The sequence below is a fragment of the Parasteatoda tepidariorum genome, chromosome 1, assembly GCF_982258835.1.
Source record: "Parasteatoda tepidariorum strain Cologne lab strain chromosome 1, Ptep-v5.0, whole genome shotgun sequence".
Taxonomy (NCBI): Eukaryota; Metazoa; Arthropoda; class Arachnida; order Araneae; family Theridiidae; genus Parasteatoda; species Parasteatoda tepidariorum.
Window position 1 is genome coordinate 79230589 of NC_141755.1, and position 26036 is coordinate 79256624.

Here is a 26036-nt window from a genome sequence, read left to right on the forward strand (position 1 = left end):
CGAAAACAAGAAAAAAGTGATAGATAGTGTTGCGGGGTGATCTTCCTTTTCGAGTTCCTTTTATGTCGAAACAAAATGGCGGCTGAAGATAAATGATTAGCGTTTCACCTGCCTGTTACCTCAGATGACGCCATATCATCATCATGTGATTAAATTAATCTATTCCAGGATGGTCATAATTCGTTCTATGATGACATGAGGCGAGGACATCCCAGAACAGGTTTCGATTCAATGTCTTCTTCGGAATTTTCCTTCGAAATACGGAAGTCGAGACGTGGGCGGACAACCACCTGTTCCTATAGGCTGGACCAAAATGTTTATATATATATATGTATGCAAATACAAACATGTATTTGTTGAGTCATATTGTAGATTGCAGTGTCATATTCAATTTGATGACAAATAAGATGCATATTTTAAATGTTTCTTAATCTTTCAGAGTTCTAATGAACAGCGGGAGACATCATAATATGCTTTCTGCGTTTTAATCATACGTCGTTTTCTGAGCTCATGCTATGGTTTATGGTAAAAATTATTTCTATTTGCGAAATAAATATTTGTACTTTAAATTAATAACATTCGTAACATTCAAACTAGAATCATTCAGTTAAAAAAACAAATAGGATGAAGAAAAGTAGTTTCGTTTGCTTTTTACTCATTAGAATTTGATGAATGGAAATAATAATTTGATAAACCTTTGCACTGATAGCAAAAAAGAATAGGTTTAATAATATTGTCGGATACAAGCACTGTTAGAAATTTTGGGGAAGGTTGAACCACAATATCGTTCAAATATACTGAAACTTTAATATGGTACCAAGTAGTAGAACCATACTATCGTATTTCATAAACTTGATCAGATGACATTATGGTTCAACTTTAAGGGAAATAAATTTTAATTTAAAACGCTATTAAGTTAGCAGTAAATCTGCACAATATTATGGTTCGTAGTACCGATATTTTTAGTTCATGTTTGAACATTTGAATAAATTTTTCTGAGAGTTCATAGGTTTGTGTTGAGTTATCGAAGCATAAGGTCGACGAGAGATCGTTTTGAGAGACAATTCATTCTAAATTTATTAACATTTCTTTATGGATGTATGTAAAATACCATTTTAAATAGTCGTTAATTACCGAACACAAATAAATGAGTACTTCTGCATAAATCACTAAACCTAATTTGCACATTAATTTTTGAACACCCTAACAAACAACCCTCAACGATTGGGTAATTATTTCTCCGAAAAGAAATTGAAAATGCGCCATAAGTATGAAAAGAGGTGCGGGCGACAAAGAATTCGAAAACTTTTAAAATTAAAGGAAAAGACTTAAAAATGTGTCAACCTACCCGGGTGTACCACAAATCCCAGGGTCCATTTATAAGGTGATCGAGCGTGGGGGTCCTCGAAGGTGATGTCGCACACTTTTAACTCCTGCCCTTCATTCTGGAGTATTCCCTTTCCCTGCTCCAATTTTACTTAATAATGATTTGCATTCTTCAAGACGTTCGACCTCCGGGTGGAGCACCCCTGCCAGAAAGTGTGGGATTCGCGCTGTCACACTGGTTGCAAGGTTTCTCTAGTCCCCTGGGTCATCAGCAAGCGGCTTGACTGATTTGGTGGCTTTAAAAATAGTTGCCAGACACTTATTTATTTCTCGAACGAAAAGAGAATGTTTTGACTTTCGAACAGAAAGGGGAGGTAAGGAGGATTAAAATTGGAATTCCCCGGGCATGTGTCGAATTCGGGGGACTCCTTCGAAATTCACTTATGAATTCAAAAAGCTCGAATAACCGAATCGAAAGACCGAATGAAAAATTAAGGAATAACTTGGTTCGAGTTAAAGAAGGAAGTGGTGAGGAGGGACAGACGGTAGAAGAACGTATCGAATGTTACTTACTCGGGCTTTCTTTAGAATAATGCCAATAACTCGCGTAACCCCAAAGGCTTAACTCATCGCGATTAATTTCATAATAAAGAATGTCAACACTTTAAAGCACTCATGCCCATAGGATAGGAAGGGAAAGTTTTGTATATTGAATGCTATCAACTATTAACATCAACGACGTCAATGGGACATATTTTATTCTGTGTTTTAGAACGTTTTGTGATTTTTGGGAGCATAAATGAAAGATTAATTACGCGAATGACGATATGGATTATGATTAATAGATGCAACACTCACTGGTTTGTAAAATAATTCTTCAGTTAATAATTAACAAACCGATTCCACACCCTTTGTGGAATGTATAATTTATTCTATTTTTACCGACTAAATTTTATTTACTTTGCAAATGGCAAATAGTACGTGCTTTTAAATAAACTCATTTTTATTTATTTATTTATCATTCTTGACGTTTATTTATTTACTTTTTTTTTCTTCCAGTTTCTCCTGTACGGCCGAGCAATTGAAAAAAACAACGTAAGAACTTCACGACCGATTATAAGAAAAACGGCTTGACAACTGAAGATTAAGGGATAAAACGGTTTACGTCCACGAAAGCCAAGCATTCGAATGAAATCGTAAAAAAAAAAAATTATTCACGAATGCCACACGTATTTATTTACTTTCCCAAAAAATTAAAAAAAATAAATAACTAAAATTTTTGATGATGAAAAAAATGAAAATTGAGTTGGACAAGAAAAGTCCAATCAAAACGTCCGCACTGGTATTCCCGTCATTTTCTTTACGATACTCTTCTCTGTTCTTCATTGCGTGTGCAAAACGCGTGGGCAGAAACCGTTTTTTCCCAGCATTGCCGATCTTTACTGTGTAATAACTCTCGGGGATATCCGATTTAGCAAAACTTAGTAATTGCTATCTAATCGTCATATGTACGGAAAACGGACATAAAGCAGTTCTCACCTCTTGATCTTCAATTATTTCCCTTCTCTTGCTTATTCAACGATAAAATAGAATTTCAGAAAAACTGACTTTTTTTCTCCTTTTTTTTCAATAGGCAAAATAATAATAATAATAATAATATTTATCGATTATGAAATTATTGTCGCTTACATTCACTTTTCTATTGCACGGCAGTGCATTTCGTGACAATTAAAGAGTCTCAAATGAATTTTAAAGTAAGGAAAATAAATATCATTAAAACTTGACGAATCAATATAAGGAATGCGAAATCAAAAATATCAAAAACGTATTTGATTGCAGGTAAAAATTGAGGTAACTAGCATACACATTTTTAAGTTTCATCTAACTATCATTCATCTTTTAACTTTCTATTATTTTTAATCTTGACAATAATTAGCGAATACCATGTTTCCCTACATTTTCTTTTATATTTGATGCTTTTTTTTTTTTTTTTTTTTTTTTAATATCTCTAAATGCATTTTATTCTCTCCTTTATAAAATGTACTCAAACACGTTATCTGATACTTTATTTAAAAATAAAGTAAGAAGAAAAAGAAACAGGAAAAAAAATATTAGTTAGCAATATTCCGCAAAACCTTTCTCTGTAATACACAAACGTAAAGGGTTTTCAGTTTCTGTTCGTCTTGACGGAACACGTGGTTGATAGTAGAAGCCTAGAGTCGTAAAAATCTTTTACATAATACATATTGATCACGTTACTATAAAAATTTATTTTAATATTTTCTTAATAGTTGAAAAACGTGATTTTTTAAGCAATAAAAAAGCAATGAAATTATACTCAAATAATTCTAAAATATTACAACTATCTTTTGATTTCTGAAAAAAAAAATTATTTAATTGTAATGATTTGTTCGTATAAATGACGCTATATTTCGATCTAATTTCTAAATGTAAGAGGCATTTTTCGCCCAGAAAAATATATCGGATTTGCTTTTAGAGATTGAATTAAATATAATATACTACCTGACCAAAGGAAATAATTATAATATGTATACCTCGACAAACAGCAGTAATTACTTAAAAATCTTGTAATAAGTCTGATACCCAGATGAACCGGTAGTGCTGAGTAACAAATTGCTTGTCCCGAGGGCTGATGGTTCGAACCACGGTCGTGGTCAATTTTAAATAATTCATGATAAGAAAATGTAACACAGAAATTTCATAATACCATCTGTTGAAATTAAATAAAACGTGCAGAAAAAAATGGTTTAAAAATGCATTTAATAATGAAAAAAAAATTTTTTTTTGTAATTTTAACAAACGAGATTTTATTTTTAAAACATTTAAAAACTGTATACATTTTTTAAACTTTAAAAAATGCTTCGATATTATCAAAATTTCTAGAGTTTTCTACCAACCGGGGGGGGGGATAAAAGGAGTGAATGAAAAAACTTTTTCATTGACTTAATATTTAAAATTATAATCGTACGTCACTTAACACAAATATACAAAATAGAAGAAATGAACAGAAATTATAAAGATAAAAATGGAACAAAAAACTACGTGTTAGTTCAAATTTACTACAATAATTTTTATTTGATAATTGAGATTAAGGCTACACAGTACCCTAAAATTCGCAAAAATATGCAAAAAATTATTTTTGCATTTTTGGGTGGCTAATGTGGTTGGGAAGCAAGTTGAAAAATTTTGAATCTGAGATCTAATTAGTTTTAGAGATATTAGGATTTTTCCGAGTTGTGTCAGACTCACAATTTGACAAGCGAGGGGGCGTGGTTAGTTTCGTTTTCTTTTAAATCTAATTTTAAAACTTTTTTTTTCAAAAAAAGACTTATTTTATTTCGATGATTATTAATTTTCACTTTCTCCAAAAGTTATCAAATTTCACTTTCACTTCTAGAAGCATTGTTGTTTAGTTATGTTCGGTGTTCGATGGATACATTCTAAAGTTGTGTTTTTACTAAATTTTTATTTATAAAAAGTCTTTTTAAAGACTAATATTTTTTAATTTATAAATACATTCGTAACAGAATATTTGTTATACTTGATTGACTGAATATTTATATAATTATGCTAGCTATTTCTTTAATCCTATTGCTTTGTTTGTTTAAACCAATGTTACGTGTATTTTAGCCGATACAGGTTACATATAAATTTTAAATGTGAAAAAATATAATACTATTAATATTCAAGTAAATTAGTGTTTTTGGACCAGCAATAAGTTTGTTTATAATATATTAAGAAAGTAGGACTGTACAAGCATTTTTAGTTTTGGTTTTATGGTTCTCTTTACTTTAAATGTCATTTTCTCAGACTTTCTTTTTTGTTGATGCCACTGTTTTCGATTCCCTAAGGCTTTTTTCCCTTTAAAGATAAAGCCTTGAAATTTTTTGTAGAAACTTTTATGTATATACAGACCAAAAGTTAGTATGGATTTCAGTGTGAGATGTATACAATTTTTTAAATAAAAATTTGAAGTTGGAGTTCTTAGAATTTTCGGGTTTTCCACGTGTTTAGTAACGATAAAAATAATTAAGATTCAACTAAGTATCAGAGCATCAAATCCATACTAACTTTTGTTCCTAATAATCTAAGATATTTATATTATTTAAAATAACTGAAAAATTTTGAAAATTAAAAAAGTTATAAAAATTTAAAAAAATCTTGAATTTTTTAAAAAAATTTAAATTTTTTAAATTGTGGTTTGTCGATTTCCCTTTTCTTTTTGAAAATCAGTTTAATAATATAATACAAATGAAAATCTATTATTACTTTTAATATTACAGGCCTTAAAAAAATTTTTTAAAAAAGGGTACCGTGTAGCCTTAATATATTTACAAAATCTTACATTTGATGAAAATAAATAAATAAATTTAATAATTCCGGGGAAAGAGTCAAAACTGGTCCAAAGTGTTCGAAATTTACACTAGATAATGAATGTTGTTAAGAACAACGATATCCCTATCATTGGTATAAATTCACTTAAAAATTTAATTTATTTTATGAGAATAGATAAAATACTTGATCAACTAACAATAAATGATTAAATTCATAGATTTGAAAAGAAAAATTTTTTTAAAAATAATGCTTAAAAAAGAACTTATAGAAATAAATAACTCTAATTCTCCAAACTTTATAAAAACTAAAAGATAATACCTTTTCCGTTTATATTTCTTTTGAATGTTTTAAGTGTTAGTATAATTTTTAAAGAGGGGATATATAAAAAATCTCTAATTACCCACAATAAATTTATATTAAACAAAATTTAAGGTATTTAATATTCATATAAAATAATACAAAACTAAATCATATAAGTTCAGGAAATTTAGAAGGTTATGAAAAGAAATACAGAATAATCAATAACGAAATTTGGACGGTAATCGATTAAATTCTCCCACACCTAGAATTCAATCTTTCTAAGACACAGCAATAAAATTAAAAGTATCTGTTAATTTAGGCTTGGAAATATTCTATTAAGAGATCTAAGAATTTAAAATCAATTAAAAATGACAGTCAAATTAGGAAAAAAAATATAATAGTGATAGTTAAATAACTATTAGTGAGCTTAATCTAACCAGTATTTCAAAATCGCTATTTGTAGAAAGCCCCCATGTTTGCTGCAGTAATCTTTGAGTGATGCCTGTCAGCAGCGGGAGACGTAAAGATGTTACTCAGGAAGACAGCGCCCTCTACGCCGCATGCAAAAATGAAATTTCTTCCACGGTAGTTTAGTGCGCCCTCTGTCGGACCTCGTGCGCAGTGACGCGTGTTTCTGTTTGTGGCCTTTTAGAATGAGACGATATTTCTATGACGGGCGATCGATGAAATCTGACAATGGTGGCAGAATGTTCTCGAATTTTTCTGATGATCGAAAGGAGGAGGGGAGATATTTTATTTCCTAATTTTACATTTATTTCCTTTAATTAAATTTAATTTAATTAAAGCATAAGATTACAAGAGTTTTTTTCACATTGATTAATTAATACATTTTAATTAATGAATGAAAATGGTCATTCTTATATTGATATTTGCAATTAGAAATAATTCAATTATTTTTCTAACGTATTGAGCTTTTAAAAAACGTTAGTTATTTGGAATTCTGAAACTTGGAAAGTACAGTTCCAATTACAACCGAATTTTTTGAACAAACTACGCCACGATAGAAACACGATATTAGTTTAAGCTGTAAAGCAAGCCATACGTTCAAATAGCGAGATAGACATTTAAATAGTAGAATGTTTATGCAACAGATAGACATTTAAATAGTAGAATGTTTATGTAACAAGGTAGACATTTAAATAGTAATATTTTTAAATGACAAAATAGATATTCAGAGTGAAAAAGTTAAATGAAAAGATAAACATTTAAATGCAACTTTTAAAAAGTAAAAATGAATAAGCATAACTTAAATTTTTTAATACTGCTTGCCAATGTTCAATAAATACGATTTAACTTTTTTTTTAATACTTAAAAGCATTTTGTACCTAAAATTCAGTTTAACTAATTATTTATTATTGAAAAATTGAAATGGAAAGTAAAAAGGAAATTTTAAGCATTGTTGTCGAAACTTGGAAGTTTCTTAAATATTTATAAATTGGAACAAATCCGTTTCAGTTGAAAATATTTGTTAAATCTAGTTTTATGTTAACAAAATACATAATTTCTTTAAAATTGTTATAGAGTTGCTCGAGTTTTTAAAATTTCAAGGCATGGTTACAGTTAACTGTAGAAAATAATCTGCTTTTTTTTAAATTGAATGTCATTGAATAAAACAAATTGTAGTTAGCCATTTTTATTATTTTTTTTTTAATAAAATACACAAATTGTAAGGATTATTAAGTATTGCAAAGGTATTTAAAATTTTTCAAATATAATTGGTACAGTGCCCAATTTCTGCTAATCAACCAATTTATTAAGAGACGATTTACTGGTAAGTCTATTAAAAAAACAGTATACACTGCTATAAAATTGAAAAAAAAACAACGTAAATTAAAGTCCTCGTGAAGTCATAGACCATTAAAATACTAAGCAAGCCTTAAAAGAGGAGGGAAGACGGGTATGAGCAATGCTTACGTAAGACACTAAAATTCCCTTACTAGAATGTGAAGAAAATTATTGAACGTAAAGAAAAAGAACAATTGAAAAAAATTACAATTGCAAAATTTTCAAATTCAAAATAAAAGTTTTATTGGAGGAAAAAAAAAATTGCAAAAAAGTTCTTCAAGGAGTTTGTAAATTATATAAAGTAAATTTTTTACCATAACTTTGATTTTATCCAAAACTACATATTTTGTTTGAAACGAATTCAAAAATTTATAAAAATAGATTATTGCAGTAAAAGTCAAATTTAAAAAAAACAAAGTGGTGTTGCGACTTTCTTACGTAAGCGAGGGGAGGAGGGTTGTAATTGGTTTATTTTGTTGACAAAAAAAGAGGGTCCAAAAATGGCAGAAACATGCTTATGTTACAATTGAACGGCCTCTAAATGTTGTTTTTTCAATTGCGAGACAGTAAAAAAGACGTTGTACCGAAAAATGCCTTTCTCTCATTGTTTAGAATATTTTTCATACTAGGTCAGCATTTTTAACCCTAGATTATTAAATTTAAATCAGTGTTAATCTGTAACTAATCAATAGACTAATAAATTACGAATTTTAAAGAGGTATTTTTTCATATCCAATCTAAACAAATTAGCGTAACTTACAAGAAAAAAAAAACTATTATAATATTAAAATCCAAAAATAGAAATACGAAAAGCTTGCAGTCGTGGCAGATGTTAAAAGTGTGCTCACCACGCATAGCCTTTTTATTGGTTTCATTGATTCAACATACATTTGCAGACTTGTGTGCTCAATTAAGGCTTATAAACCTTTGTAAAGTAGAAGGACAGCTGGCACAATACAGCAATGCACAGCACGAAGATACATTGAGGGTAACAACGGGATTCGAACCCGCTACCTTCAAGCTTCGCCCAGCGTTTGGCGGGAGATACCGCTCTGCCAGGGAGATCTCCACACGTAGCCTTCGTCATTCTGCGTTTCTTAGATGGACAGAAGGTACAAAATCTGCGCTTGCTCGTGTCTTCTCTGGGCTTTTTAATATTCAAAATAACTTCAATATTCCTAATATTCAAATCATTAGGCCATTGGACGACGAATACAGCAAAGTTCAAAAAGTATATAATTTCACTAGTTATGTAGGCACTATGAGTTAGGAAGTGTGAGCTCAACGGGAACATATCGAATTAGCATAACTGCCAGAGATCGGTTGTCTATTCTAAATGAATGTTTAGTTATCTACGATTAATAAACGCTCTAAATCGTATCATAAAAATTCTTTTTAGCTAATATGAAATAATGTTCAAAATTCATGCGTTTTACGAGAATCATTCTTCGCTTAAACAATAATTTTAAGAATTCAGACGAGATTTTAAAAAACGAACAAAAATTAAAATTAAAAAAAAACGCAATGCGTTAAAATAGCTTCGGGAACATAGAACATTTATTTTTTTCAATCTTTTTACAGTAATCTTCATACAAGGTCTACTTTAAAAGAGGAAGAAAAAAAATTAAAAGAAAGGCCAGATAAAAAGGATCGCTCGAAAGTGGAAGAATGTTGTAGAACACAGTTGTTCCGTGGCATGACAGGAAAGACACTATTCCAGTGGAAAAGCGGGCAACCATTTAACACAAAAGGGAAAAAAAGTAAAGTAAAAAGAGGGAAGAAACAGAAGAGTTAGGGAATCGATAAGGATTGTAAAAAGGGAAAGAAAAAAATCCTTCCGAAATTGTGCTTCAGTCCTCTGCTTCTCATTTGCAGCCATGTTCCTTGACGACTCCAGATCTTCCTTTGTTTTCTAGTCTGAAAATTGGTTCACGTCCGTCATTTATCCCTTTCTGAATCCCGAATTTCGCTCTCTTTTCTTTCCTGACACTGACTGGGTTGCCAAGAGATCACTTCGACTCTGCCAAATTTGGCGAAAAAGTAGTTCTTTAACTATTAGTAAAAAAGGTTCTTTTTCGCCAATTTTTCAAACATTTTTTATTATTGTTATTGCTTTGATAATTATTTAAAGTTAAGATAAACATGCGTGTGGTGTTATTAAGGCATTAGTTTATTTATTTTTGATTAAGTTAACTATATTAAAATATTTTCTACAACTAAAGATTTAGCATGGAAAAAGGCGAAAAATATATTTCTATATTAAATTTTTCTCTCATAATTTCTTCTTAGTCATAAAATGTTGCTACTCTAGGTCTAGGATATGCCTTGCAAAAATTTTGTCAACAATTTTTTTCTTCCTTCTTTTAAACAAGGGTTTTTTTTAAAACATATTTGAACTATTTAAAAGTATGGCTGTCATAATCTTAAAATTTTTATATCTTTTATAGCCCATTTACAAGTAAAATATTTTGATGCAATACTTTTGATTATTTCTTTTATTTCAGAAGTTTCGCTATTGATTAAAACTTGGAATTTAATTGGACATCGTCTTAATTTGAATGTAAACCACAGGATAATTATTAAGAATTTGAGTGGGACTAGCTTTTTTTTTTCTGGAGAGTGGAAATCTAATAAAGAATCCAATTATAAGACAAGTTAAATTGAAAGTCTTGTGTCCTATGATTCAGGATTCCCGTGCATTTTTGCTCAAAATTTCAATGATTAAAGATTCAATCGGAATTTAAAAATGAGTTGGACACAGCTACGCATAAAAAAATGTGAGAAAACTTAACTTTTCAATATAAATGCTTTGTCCTGTACCATAACATGAAACTCAACTAGGATTACCTAAAAATGTTATTTTTCACCGTAGGAAAAAGTACTATGCCCATGGACTAGAAAGCTTTGTCGACTTGAAGCAGTTAGAAAGCATCCCATAGAAAGAAATCCATCACCAGTGATTGCAGCAGATTGCTTGTAGATAATCCCTGTTCTCGGATAAGGTAAGATGGAAAAGTGAAGAAAAAAAATTACCATCCCCATCACCTCGTAGAAATAAACCGTTTCCTGACCGTTAGTACCTTTCCCGGCCAATGACCAATCAGGGAACTGGAAAGGTCACATAAAATCATTCGGATAAATCCTTACTTGGCTATTTATAAGTCAGTCCGGCTATGTGATGGATATGGCCCAATCCGGCATAACAGATTCCCAGCCTAGTTCTCCCTATGGGGTGATATAGGCCCTCAAGTAGAGTTGGACAACAATCCAGCTGCCGACTCGTAAATATAAGCCCACCCTTCAGATAGCCCATAGGTGCTGCACGGCTGTATGAAGGTTTTATTCCTTTTTTTTTTTTGCTACCCCCCTATTTCTCTTGTAGGCATCCCCCCACTACACCCACTTCTTGTGATTTATAGTTCCTGTCTATCTTGGCAATCTACACGGGCTCATTATCAACGGGTGCTTCATGATGGTTGCCCAGGGCAACGCGGAATCGTCCACGCATGCGCAGTGTAAACAGCCATTTTTGTAGGAACTGGATTTTCTGATTTTCCCCCTTTTCTTTTTCTTTCTTTGTACCCCCATACCCTGCTTTTCTCGCTCTTTGTTTCTTCTTATTATTGTTTCATTTAACGCGCTTCTTTAAGGATAGATTTGGGGACCGTATATGAGTTTAAATAAAAGTGTCAGAAAACTATCAAATGTGAGTTTAACTATAGAACTGACAACGTCACAAATACAATGTAAAGAACAGATAAGTATATGAATTATGTAGCCAACTTTTTTGAAAGTAAAAACACAATTTTTAAAACTAACATTTTTATTCTTTTCCGCTTTATTCCTCCGTATTATACACATTTCAGAGACTTCATGGAATTTGGATCTGTTTGGATATCATATCTTTGGATCTATCTGAACATCTATGAAATATGTGTTTAACTTAAGAATTTGTCAGCATATTCTAGATCTTTAAAAAAAAAAAAAAAAAAAATCATCAATAAAATGGCGCAATTAGAACAAAACTGAGAAAAAAAAAATACAAAACTTGAGTTTTAAGAAGATATTCTGGAATAAAGGAATTAATGTTATTCTTGGACTATAGCAGGGAACAGTTTTAGAGACTTTTTTCTTTTCGATCAAACTCAACCGTCAAAGGAATAAAAACGTAGGAAAAAATTCGGAAATATTCTTTTAATCGTCTTTATTTAGTTTAACAAATGAAACACAGAAAACACAAGATAGACCGTCAGTCAACAAGGATTTAAGAATTATTTTTATTCTATGCGAATAATGAAATATTTATAGTTCGGGAAATCTTTACAGCTAAGAAAGTGCTTATATTTTCTATCGATTTCTTTGACAAAATTATACATATACAATTTTTCAATCAGCATTATTTAAAAGGTAGTTTATCGTGCATTTGTCTGTTTTTCAGTTTTTGATGCTTTGTTTAAGCCTAATTTGCATTAAGAGAATTTATCCGCATCATTTAAATCGGTTTTCATGAGTTTAAACAATAATAAAACTTAATTTTAAGGAATCTAAAAATAGGCAAATATGCAGTGTTAAATTACCCATCTAATATTAGCAATTAAATATCTGATAATAAAAAAAAGAAGCCGCAGTTTAAGTTCCTCACCCTTGAAGCAAAGCTATTATTTCAATTGTATGAATCATCTTGCGTAAAGAATCTAATCCGATTTAATAGCTTCAAAATGGGAAAATAACCTTGATATTTGAAAAAGTGTTAAACTTTTTTTTTTTTTTAAAAAAATCGCCAAATTGGCGGAAGCGTTTCACCAAAATAAAAATTATCAAAATCACTAAATTATTAAATTTTTCAAATTATCAGGATCTCAGATAATACAGTGTCGGAATAACATTTAAAGTATAAAAAAGTTAGATCGCAAAAGCCTTCCATTTTCACTTTTTCTTTTTGTTGACACTCAGTGCCATTTTCAGAATTAACAAAAAAGGCACTTGATAAAGATAAGCTAAACTTGGCCTAAGAGTCATTAATAATTGTGAAAAAGTCACAGTAGTTACGGATATTGAATACTATTTGCCGTGCTGAAAAAAAAAAACAAGAACGAAAAAAAAAAGAGAAAAAAAGAACATTATTTCAAGGGACGACAACAGAGTCTTCGAAAAAACAGACTTCAAATCAAGTTAGCGGTTTAAACCTTAAAATGCTATACAATGCCTACTGATTTGCATAATTTCAAATCCTTGTAACACAAAATATGCTAAAGAAGTACCAAATTGCGGTATGAAGTACCGGCAGCATGGGTGCATCATCCATCATCCATAAAATCAATTTTTACCGTAAAATAACACAGGGTGCGTAGCCAAATTATTCAACAAAAAATAAGCACTTTTTAAGCACCCAAAAAATATTTCTAAGCACTTTAAAAAACATCATAATTAGACAGGGTTGGAAAGTTTTTGACAATTGACGGTTTTAGCTTGTTTTAACCGTCAAGTCAAAAAAAGAAAAACCTTTTGGCATTGTTTTTGACAATTGTCAAAAATCATGAAATTTTAAATCATGTAAAACGAATGGCGTTTTCATACGCTACAGACTGACAATACGCCGAAATAGAGTGGGATTGAATCAATTGTGAAAACGTTGAAAGGAACGACATGAACTGTGTCTTTTTGCATAATTCGAAGGGAAAATCAACACAGTAAAGGAAAAATCTCATTTTGAAAAAGCGTAAATTAAGCACTTTTTGAAAACACCCAATGAAAAAAGCACCTTTAAGGGCTTTTAAAAAACGAAAATCGAAAATAAGCACCTTTAAGCACTTTTTACAAACGCTACGCACCCTATAGCAAGCCATAAATGTTATCATAATATTTCTTTAATTAGAGTGATTTTACGGTAATTATTACTGTAAAAGTTACGGTATATCAGATTTTTTGTTCCGTAACATTGTACCGGTAAAAATAGATGTACTGGCACTCAGAATGCCGATACTTTTTACCGTAATTTGATTCTGAATTTGCTCTGAGTGCACAGCAAATTCAAAAACTTATACAAGATAAACAAAACGGTGCAACAAAATTTGGTAACTAAATTGGTACTCCAACCACAATTATTGATTAATTACATTTGATATTATGTCACAGATAAAAGAATGGTAAACAATAACTAGAAATTATACAGAAAAAAAATCTTCTATTTTTCTAATAAGTAGTAGTTGTTGTTGTAGTTCATTTACATCGCACTAGAGCTGCACAATGGGCTATTGGTGACGGTCTGTAAAACATCCCTGAGGATGATCCGAAAACATGCCATCACAATTTCGATCCTCTGCAGAGGGGATGGCATCCCCGCTTTGGTAGTCCGACGACCTGCACGCGAAGTCGAGCACTTTACGGTAGAACAGTTTAACGAGGACCAATACCTCACACCTTCGGTCCCTACGCAGACTGAACCAAGTGGTCACCCACCCGCACACTGACCGCAGCCAGTGATGCTTGACTTCGGTGATCTGCTGGGAACCGTGTCTTAACGATCAGTCCACTGCGAGACTATTATTCTAATAAAGGAAGCATTTTATTATACTTAAAATTGCCGAGCTCAGAGGATTGAAATCTATTACTGTAGATAAAATCTTTAAATTTAATGCATACAATTTTCACTCTTAAAATAAAACACGGCATACACAAGATAATAAACAAATCGATGAAACAGAGATTGTGCAGCTTTAACCATTGTCATAGATTTAGTACATTTGATTTTATATCGCAAAAAAAAAAGAATACCAAAAATGGCGAAAAAATAAATTACACAGAAAAAAAACATTATATTATACTACTAAGGAAATAAAGAATTTAATTATTACGCTTGAACTATCCAAACACCAGAAATATCCAAAGAAAATATCATTAAATTCATTAAAAAAACAACCAAAAAAAACTTTCACGAAGTAAGGAAAAGAGAAATAATTTGAAGAACAGTCTAAAAACGCATATCTTAAATGCGGACAAAATACCGCCATATAATTTCCTATTACACGCAGAATGTCCGAAGCAGATGACTTATAATTTATAATCTTACTTTTCACTTAACTTTGAATCTCCCAGAAAAGAATGCAGAAGAAGAAAAAAAAAATGCTAAGAAGTTATTTATACTTAAAGGAAAGAAAAAAAAAATCCCGTCCCCACTCACACATTAGTTTTAACATTAAGTTTTTCATCACTTTTCTTTGAACATTAAATTTTTTCCCTCGTTTAATTTCATTTTTTCACAGCGCCTCACCCCACACAAATTATATTCACAAAAGCAACAAAATACATTCCTACACTTACAATGAGTTTTTTTTTTCCACTTCTCTCTAGGCTTCCGAATGTGCAATTAACCATAAATTATTAATTGTGTTTTTTTATTATCACAGCACTTTGAGGGCGCTACCGTAACGGTGAAAAAAAAAGGGAAAAAAAATCCCTACCTTTCGCTAATGGCCGCGCCTCGTAGGTATGCACTATTATTGCTAATTGTACTTTTTTTTTTTTTAGTTACGCTTCTTTTCCTATTTAACTCGATAGTTTTTTTTTTATTTAAGAGAAAAGGTTAGAAAAAAATGAGAAAAAAAGTTATTCTGTTGTAAGCAACGGAAATGTCTAGAGCACATCAACATTAAAAGGGTAAAAAAAAAAGAGAGGGAATAAAAAAAAAAAAAAATACTTGAGCTTGGAGAGGGAAAAAATTTCGCTAAGCTAAAGTATGTTAAGCGATATTCTAACAAATGAAGCTAATATGCGTAAGGATTTTTTGTTGGCGAAAAAAAAAAATTTGCCCCTGTACCCACTGTTGCTTTTAATAGTCATTTGGCGACATAGAAGACCTGCTTTAATCGATATATTAATTGGAATTGCTTCTTTAAGAGATAAGTGAATTATTATCTCGCAACGATTTTTTGAAGTACGTAATTAGAATAATAATTAATATTGGCATTAATGTCTTAATATATTCGGGGAATGTATATATAATTATCTCTAATCAATATGATACTTAAAAACAGCTGCACAACATCAATTAAAACAATATTTTTAAATAATTTTGTAAAAAAACTGTAAGTAGATCAACGCTTTATTCTATACGAAAAACCGTTATAGTTTCGCTTTGATAACGATAAAGATGAACTTAATAAACTAAGTATTAAAAAAAATTCTATAAAACAATAGACAACGTGCGATGGGCGGAGCCTCCGAACTGTTTCGTTTTCAATGTAAACATTTGCCTCAATGTTTGTATCTGAGACATAGTAACTTCGTAATGAGTTCTGCTTCTCCGTGCGTCAGGAAGAAAATACACTATCGAGATATGGAAAGTGGTTTCGTTGGATGTTGGACAAGATGGAGGTAAATATTTTTATTTGGTCTAAAAAGTTGGTTAAGGGTAAAACTTTCTGCGTCACAAAATGAAAAAGTCACATGACTATTATATTTTATCACGGCTATGTTGAGGGTCTCGATCCAAAATTTCGTCGTGTAACAGAATGTCAACTTTTTAAACTTACTATCTGTAATCACAAGATAACTAGTAAATAACGTAGTAAGTACAATAATACGTATAACATCAACAAAATCCAAATTAGCGCGATTTTAAGGTGTTTTTCAATTCTATACACCTAATAGTAATAAAATAATGCATCATGAATTTGCCATTAAATAAAAAGGCAACATTTAAAAGTTGTACTTTTAAGAAAGTACAAGTTACAAAGTACTTTTTTTCGAATATTCGCTACTAACAGCAAAATTTAATAATTCTTCGTAATTTAGGAGAAAAAAACTATCTTTAAAAAAAAAAAGAGAGGGAAAACAAGCCATAATTTTTATTACTCAACCGTGAAATCGTAATCTTGACTACGAAGCGTAACAATTATGGATAAATCGTAATAGTTGGCGCCTTTGCTATAAGCTTGGAGAACGCGAAAAACCCATATTTCGACTTCCATTATAATTTTAACTTATATTTTATGCTAAGATCTATACTATACATCCATATGACTAGAATAGCCGAAAAATTATTAGTAAACCAGGTAAAATAGTTTTAAAAATCTATGTTCTATAACAATGAACTCAATATACTATATGTAGATAAAGATGCATTGCATCTAAATATTAAGCAACAAATGAGTATTTAAAAAAGAAATTCTCATTCTTGAAAAGGTTTTTAATAAATATTTTTTTCAGTAAATAATTTTTGCATTTAAAAAAAAAAGTCAAATTTAGACTCAAATCTAAAAATATCTACTTACATTGCGTCTTCTGTTAACATAGAAAAGGATTTCAGACTTACCTATAAATAAAATAAAATATTTTAGTACATCACATCATTCAACTAGTATATGACAGATTTTATTATAATAAATCAATAAAAGAAAAAGAAAAAAAAAAACAGAACTTTAAACATTTTATTAGGACTAACTTTCCATTTCGGATTTTTTTTCTTTCTTTTTATGACTGTTAATTGTTTTCAATTCCTAATCTGAAAATTCCTTTTGCAGTAAATTAATCAATTTCTGGAATCCGGGTATTATCCTGTCCCATTATGATCCCAACTGAAACACAAAGTTTATCGTCCCTCTTTGGGACAGTTCCAAAAGTGCACTATAAGCAAATAGGAATTTTTTTTTCGAGATAAATTTGAATAAAATTAGTTATAAGTATTCACTTCTTTTGAATTTTATCTTAGCATGTTTTAAGAGAGTTCGAACGATATTGCATTTTTAAATTTTAAATTCAATTCGAATCTGATTTTCAGCAAAATTAAAAAAAAAGTTCTAAGTTTGATTTATAAATAATATTTTTGCGTCATAAATTGAAATTAAAATATTCAGAAAATATTTTTATAAACACAATCAGAAGAATACTTTTCATATTCTTACAATCCTACACACCTCTCAGAAAAACCTGTTAACCCTATGACGAAGAATTTTTATTAACCATATTTTTCATACATGTTTCATTATTTTGATTAAATTTAGAACAAAATAAGTGAAAAATATTATATTTAGCTTCTTAATAATTTATGGTTATGAAATACAGCATAAAAAAACTGCGCTAAAGGTAAAATCTTTCTATCACTTTCAAGCAGTAATTTTTCAAAATTAGGCTTTAAATGATAAAACATTCAACTGTAATATCAGTACCTTAAAAATAATAAAACGTATATTTCCTGCAACCATAATAAAGTATAAAATTATATTATGCTTCTATTTCAGTAGAAGTATGGTATCATGGTTTAATTAATTCTATTATAATACAGTTCAACTTGGAACCATTAAGATTGCAATAATTTTGAACGATATTATGGTTTAAACACTGCAAAATTTCTAAAAATGTAATATTAAATTTTAATAGTTCTTCGGCAATTTGAAAATCGTTTCTAAATTCTACCAACTTCAAACACTTCTCAGAAAAAAGCTTTTAAAAAATAAAATTGACATTAATTTATATTGTGATAATTGTGATTTGGGAATGAATGGGTCAATTCATAATTATGGGTAAATTAAAATTATTCATTTAAAGTGAAATACAGTCTCACAAAAAATCGGTTCAAAGTCAAACAGTAATATCGAATAATGCTTTAAACTGTAATACCATTCAAATTTCCTGCAACTGTAAGTTGTCTTTGTTTTAATTCAAGTTGAATAACAGTATAATTTCATAAAATTTAAAAAGAAAAAAAATTTCATAACATAGTTTATCTTCCTAAGATGGCAACAAATTTGAACATTATGGTTCAACAAAATCGAAAATCTCTAATTTTGTGTATGGGGAATATTTTACAAAATAATCCGTAATTAATGGAAGCGAAGACAAGTAAAGTGATATTTGTTAGAGTCTATTTCATTCTTCAAGTTAGGTAAAAAAAAAAATTATATATATGATATGGTTTTGTAAAGCATTATCGTCTAAGCTTCTATTTCAAAAAAAAAAAAAAAAAAAAAAAAAAAAAGAATGATTATTCCTCTTAAGATTAACTTCTCGTAGAAATGTAAATGGCTCGGAGCGGCCTGGGTTTGCGATTATAAGGATATGAACATAGGCAGTAGTAGCTATATTCAATCAAATGTATTGGTCTGAAATATTAGCATTCTTCCAATTCCCAGTCCTGAATGAACTTTGAAGTTTCATAATCCTCCCACAAACCCAAACGATTTTTTATTCGAATTTTTTGTAATATCTTCTGTCAGAAACATACTATTATTTGTCCTTTCTTCACAGTCTGACTATTGTAAATTTTTTTTTTTGGAACATCTGCTCAAGGAAGGAAAAAAAAGTCGTAAGAAAAATTCATATGCATGAATATAAGAATCGGTAATGGAATAACTTGGGTTGCTTAAAGTAACAAAACTAGTAAATTATTGAATCAACCAATGTACTTTGAGAAAAAATGTAACATAAAAATTAGTAAATTATTAAATCAACCGGAAAAGAAAAAGCATCAAATTTTAAAAATTATCAAGTTAGCCAATGAACTGTGTAAAAGAAAGCAAGATCAGAATTGTCAAATGAACTAAATAATGAGAATGAAAACGAAACGCAAAACTAACCGAATTATTTTTTAAACTAATGAATAAGAAATGCACAAAAAAATAAAATTATTAAATCAAGGAATATTTACACTAAGAGAAAGAAAGTGGAAATAAAAATTACTGAATCAACCAATGAGAGAAAGGAGAAAGAAATGGTAAGAAATAATTATAATATAGAATAACATTTATGAAAAAAAATAAGACAATTTTGAATTCCAGATTTTTTTTTCATTTTTCAAAACATCAGACGATAAAATTATTTCGAAATTCGATGTATCTCAAACAAGATGTTAAAAACGATTTTTAATTTTTAAAAAAAATTTTTTATGAAACTGCTGCAATTTTATTTTTATAATGATTTTTATAAAGTACATTATTGCTGACTTTTTATCTAATGTGGAAATATGTTATTATATTACTGAAAAATAAAAAATAGGATTTGTGACTTTTTTTTCTTCTTTTTTTTTCTTTCCTCCAGGCCCTGGGCATGTACCTAGGTTATGAAAAACCCTTAACCATATAGCCCAAGACTTGGCCACTAATCCAGCTCCACTCCAGCCTACATAACATGATATTTAAAAAAAATATGTATATATATTTTTTTTTTACTGAATGTGTGGAATTTAAGAAGAAATAAGACCAAAAAAATATACATGTGAAATGAGAAATTAGTAAAAAGAAATGAATAAAATAAATTAATAAGAAAGAAAGAGAAAAAAAAATATAGCGTTAAAAAAGACTAATAGAGATGAAAGTATTACTAGATATAGAGAAATCTTAATAAACAAATATATATATAAATGTATGTCTTTTTAGTAGGGATGTGTATAGGCTTGATTGGGTTGACGTAGCTCTTTTAGATCGTGCAAGTAAGTTGGACAGGAAGGTGAGGAGGCTCTGTGATTACAGTCCAGATTTAAATTGGAGTCTTGGTTGGATGAGTGACAGTTTATGCAGAATTCTTCTTTTTCTGTGCAATTTTCGATATTATGACCTTTGTATCCGCATTTCTCACGATAACAGTATGACTCAATACATGTGTTTTGGTGATGACCTATTGTCTGGCATTTTCTGCACCTTAATAAAACCAGTCTTTTTTTAATTGTGCAACGTTGTAGACCAGCGTAGAAATAATTAAGATTCAAAAGCTTGATGGAGAGTTTTCTGTTGACTCTTATGATGACGTGTCTCTTAGAATTATCTCTTTTATGTGGGATTTCTTTGGTCAGTTTGATGATATCATAGGCAGGGTTGAAATTGCCATTGATTTTAATCAAGTTAATAATCTCAGTTTCTGTGAATGTGACAGGTGTGTTAAGAAGAATTAGAGAGAACAACTTTACGTCTTTGTCGTGATATTGGATACCTGTCTTTTGCAAGGTTGAGAGGACCGTTTCCTTATGTTGATTGTTATGAAACTTTAGTTCTAGTATCTTGCTGCTTCTATAGACATTTTTCACGGGCAGTTTAGGTTCTTCCTGAATCAGCCTTTCCACAATATCAGTTGTGGAGCAGTCTTCTTGTGGTTTTACTATTATTGGTTTTGGTGGTATTATTACTCGTGGAACATCAACATTGATAGAGGTGGTATTTTCTAATTTTTCGAGTCTTGCGTTGATGGTCTTTAGATTCTCTTCAATTTGATTTAGTGGGTTTGAGGAGTGAACATTTAATGAAAAGTCATCAAGTTTTATTCGCATATAGTCAATTTTCTTGTCCAAAGATGTTTGGGAGTTTCTAGAATTTATCAAGTCATGAGTTTCTTGTTCCGAAATTATCTTCCTTATTTGTTGAATTGCGTTGATACAAGCAGATCGTGGTTCTTGCGGAAGGAATATTTTCTTATGATTGCTGTAGTTGATGTTTTTCTCTATTATATGAAGAAGGCGTTCTATATCCGCTTTAGTCTGTGACATGATGGAGGTATTTTTGTTGGTAGAAGTTGGAGTATCACTGATGATGCAGTCGTTGGTTATCGGAGAAGTATGTTCATAGACAGAAGTGAGATCAACGATTACTGAAGGTGATGTATTAGAATCAGGATCTTGTATGGTTTTATTATCTTTTCTATGAGAATTTTTTGATCTGGAAGGAGTTTCTGTGAGTGAAATATTATTGTCAACTCTTTGAAAGTTTTGTGTAACTCTGCGTTGGGATCTTGCTGACCTTGCAGGATTTTGAAAATTATCTGTAACTTGTGAATTAGCCATGAAAGAAGGTAGTCAATATGTAAGCAGAAAGGGTAAATAGAGCTCTTTAAAAACGTTAGTTAATGTAAAAATACAAATTAAAAAGAGTGGCAATGGTGAGTCAAAGCCTGGCCCCTGAGAAAACCCAGAATAGAAGTTAATTGAGAACCGATGCTCCATTGATAAGGTATGTCACCGCCAGAGAAAGGAGGTGTGGGAGGATAAATGCGTATTAGATGTGCTGAAGACCTGATAGAATGCAGGAAACAATGAAGGCGGCTCTAGGCAGAGTGAGGAAACTTAATTGGTTGAAGCAGAATGATCAGTCATTAATGGATACACTGGCGATGGCATACAAGTACTAAAAGTTGCCTAATGAAAATTTAACTAGAAACATATGTGATAATTTAAGACAGTTAACTATTTATCAAATTTAGTGCTAAAAAGATAAGAAAAAACAGTAGATAACAACTGGCACTAGGCCGGTAAAAGTTATATCAATAAAAGTTATATCAATAAAGTTATATCAATACTAATAAAGGGAGGATAGGCCATCGCTATGTTAACAAACAATTTCTAAGTGCTTAAAAATGGTGAGAGTAAACAAACCGAAGTATAAATAAGTACTACTGTTGATGAGTTGACCTGGGTATTCCATTGGTTGGTAGTATCCAAAAACTTCTGGTAGGCTGATGCAAAATATTGCTAAATGACCTTAAGCTATAAATGAGTATGTAAATCTAACTTGAGCTTTGTTATTTGAGAAAAAACATTGTAAAAATGCAAAGAAAAATCAAAATAAAGCACTCGGAGACAATTTTGACAATAATATAATGATACATAATTAAAAAAAAACACTTAAAGATAAATAAAATGGCCCTAATCTATGTAAAAAGAAATAAAAATGAACTAAGACAACAAATGTATGATCGAATCAATTTAATAAAGGTTTGTAAACAATGACTCTGGTATTAACTTAAAAACAGCATGGAATAGGAAAAGCTATTAAAATGAATAATGTCGATTATAAATTTAATTGATTAAAGAATTATGAATATGGTGTGATTTAAAGCACTTAACTGTGTTTGTGATCATAGAAATTGTTTACATTTTGTTATGGCGAATAGAACACCATTAACATGGGAAAGTGATGTCTCTTTGAAATTTAATATAAAGTCAAAGAATGGATGAAAAATTAAAAACAGGGTGGCGGACAATTGAAAACATTTGGGGGAACAACATATAAAAAATTTAGATAGAAATAAAAACGCTAAGATAAAAATTTGAGTGTCCAAAGTCAGAGTTTACAAAATACTAATTTTAACATAGCGATAGCCTATACCTAGGAGCGTCAAAAAATTTAAAGATACTGATAATTAGAGTACCAGACCACTGGAAAATAAAAAGTTAATATATTTAAATAGAGAATCGCATGGAGGATTGAAATGAAATGCTTTAAATTTGAAAAGAGTCGATAAGTTAATGAAAATTTAAGCCAAAGATAGCAATGATTACCACTTGCAGTGGATGACATGTTAAAAGACATGTTAGAGAGGGACCCAGGACGGGCAACTGCCACAGACATCATGTCGAAAAAGGCATCAAATCGAAAACTAAGGACACAAATATTTCTATTACTTCCATTTTTCTTAAGAATAATTAATTTCCTAAGTTTTCGCAAGGAAAATACGGAAAGGATAAAAAGATTTCATAACAAATTTAATAGTAAAAGTTTAGGCAATACAATTACTGAAAAGAAAAATCATCCACAAAATTTAAATGCATAGTTTTTGCATTTAAAGAAAAAAAGTTAAAGACTAGTTTTTTGGAAATTACTATTAGTTACTAAATAATTTTTTTTTTTTAATTTTTTTTTTTTTATCGAAAAATAATTTCTGCTTACATTTACATAAAAAAAGAATTTAATTTAAACTATGAATTTAAATTTTCATAAATACATATTATTCTAAGTTATTTATTTATTTTTACTTCAGTCGAATGGCGTTTTCGTCATTATTATTGCCCCCTCCAGCGATTACACATCTCTTTTTGATAGGGAGGGGGGGGGCATTTAGAAGAGGCGTTTGACCCCAACATTCGGACACCTCTTCACGCCACTGTTTCAAAATCTTTAAGGTTAGATATAAAATATGCATCAATATATTCGTATAAATAAAGGTACATTAACACGGATAAAACACACCGAAAGAAGAAAAAACCGTCATTTACACTTCCTTTATTTACAACATTTACATAAAATACACTTCTCAGAAAACATTTTTATAAGCCTGGTCTCATAATTGGAGTAGTGCACCCCATTTATTGCTTCCAAAATTAATTATTTATTTTCCACCTCTGTCTGATTTCCTTTTTTTATATTATAGTTTTTAGTTTTATTTATTTTTTTCCAGGTAATTCTGAGGAATCTCCATCTTGAAAATTCAGCATCTTCCAACGCGTTTTATTTAATCCTTTGCTGAAATGACGGCCGAACCAATCGAAGGGCTCCCAAACCATCACGTGAGAGAGCAATTGGCGGGAAATGCTTTTCCTCACGCAAACCAAGTGAAGAACACATTTTTCTTTTTCATCTATTTCATGCAACGGGGGTTGTATCATAAGTGCTTCTTATTGTTTTTGTTTTGAAGAAAAATGAGATTTTTACCGCTTTTGCATCATTTTTTAAAAAAAATTTCCCGCGGAGGAAATACGCTATTTTGGAAATAGTTAAGATTTTTTATTTTTTAAAAACTAAAGACGGAATAAGAATGATATTTTCGATTCATACAAGGAATCGTTTATGATTTCCATAAAATTTTAACTGATAAAACGAAACATGAATGATAAAAGTTTACGTTTGTAGATTTAATAAAAATGGATATTATGAAATAGTTTTTTATTATTTTTTTCTTCTTATGATATCTATTATTTTATTAATTATGCAACTTATAAATAAGTAACGAAAAATTTAACTTGAAAGAATGCACTTAACTTTAGCATCTTTCATAAAATGTTTAAGATTTTTTAGTGAAAATATCATAAAAAATATAAACAATCACAAAAAGCCGTTTAAAAAAATAAAGAAGGAACTAAATACGATTTTATGTTTCTTACAACTAGCAATCTTTGTCTTCATCTTTTATCCTCGAATTTAGCATAAAAAACTGCAAATAAAATATATGTTGTTGGTTATAAATTTATGCAATTATGTAATCATAAATATGCATATTTCTCTCCCTGCTATATAATGTTTTTTCCCCCATGCTATTATTGTAGTAAATAATTTATTTTTGTGTCATATACACTAACAAGTAAGGTTTGATAATTATAAATGTAAGCAATTATGTATTCATAAATAAGTTCACTTTTTTTATTCAGTATTCTTTTCGAATTTTTATATCATTTATTTTTTTATCAAATGGTTTTTAGCAATTAATATAGTTAGCTATTTATTATCATACGCGCTAAAAAATAAGGGTTAATCGTATTTTTATTTTTCTTTCTTTCTTTTCTTATTTTTAACATTAAATTCGTATTTTAATCATATAAATCGTAAAAAGTATTCGATAACCGTCATTGAACAGCTGACCCAATTTTGAGTTTATGACTACTAATGCTCAAAACTCTGTTGCTTTGTAATTTTGAACCCGAACCAAAGACAAGAGAACTCCTGGATCAAGTTTTGAGAGAAACTAGCCTTCGTGAAGGACTTTTTGATGGAACTAACTCGCATTTGCGTTACATGGAAAGAAAAAACAGGAAAACCTCCCACGGTTGGCCTGCCTGCAAAGGAGCTCTACCCCATGAACCGTCTACCACTGAGGATATATTACGTCAGTACTGTGGTCAATGTGAGTCGGGTGTGGAATTCGAATCGAACACCGCTGGATTCGAACTCGGTTGTCCTCATTGGAAGGCGAGCGCTTTAACCCCTGAGCCACCAAATTAAAAAAAAAAAAAAAAAAAGCGATTTTTCGATTATCATTAGAATAAAGGCAATGGGTGGTACAATTGCGAAGGTGTATAAAGGTTAGGCAATCCTGTCTTAGGCCCTGAGTGTGAGCCCTGTCTTACGATTCATATGTGCAGTAGTATGCTGAATTTGCATGTGCTGATTTGCATGCGTAAATATCGATCGTTGTAGATTAGTAACCCTCAAAATTATGATTTTTTTTAGAAAATATTTTGCTTTTTTTACATTACAAAATTGTTTTTTCAAAAATTGCAAAAAAGAAAAATCTGATTTTGTTTTCAATTACGTCACAGTTCAATGTTTTCAATTACTAAAATGAAAGTTGCTCTACAAGAAAAAAAAAACATTAAATATTAAGTAATTTACCTTAAATATTAAGTAATAAATTTATCAGAGGCCACGCTTTCAAACAATGCAGTAAAAAGAAAATGAATTTTTTAGAAGGAAAAAAAAAATCGCCTTCAATAATCAAGATGACCAATCAAAAAACATGTATATTTCCCGATAACAATTAAACGCTTTTTTATTTCG

General features: G+C 30.1%; 1 protein-coding gene and 1 long non-coding RNA gene across 2 annotated transcripts in view; one reads left to right on the top strand and one right to left on the bottom strand.

Annotated features, from left to right (window-relative positions):
• LOC107441771 (protein tiptop) overlaps positions 1–26036 on the bottom strand; it is a 409272-nt gene that overhangs the window by 195469 nt on the left and 187767 nt on the right. The gene's annotated exons all lie outside the window — the stretch shown is intronic.
• Positions 16018–24421, top strand: LOC122270437 (uncharacterized). The gene is made up of 2 exons (XR_006225796.3): positions 16018–16161; positions 23944–24421. It is a non-coding gene; the product is annotated as an uncharacterized LOC122270437 (long non-coding RNA).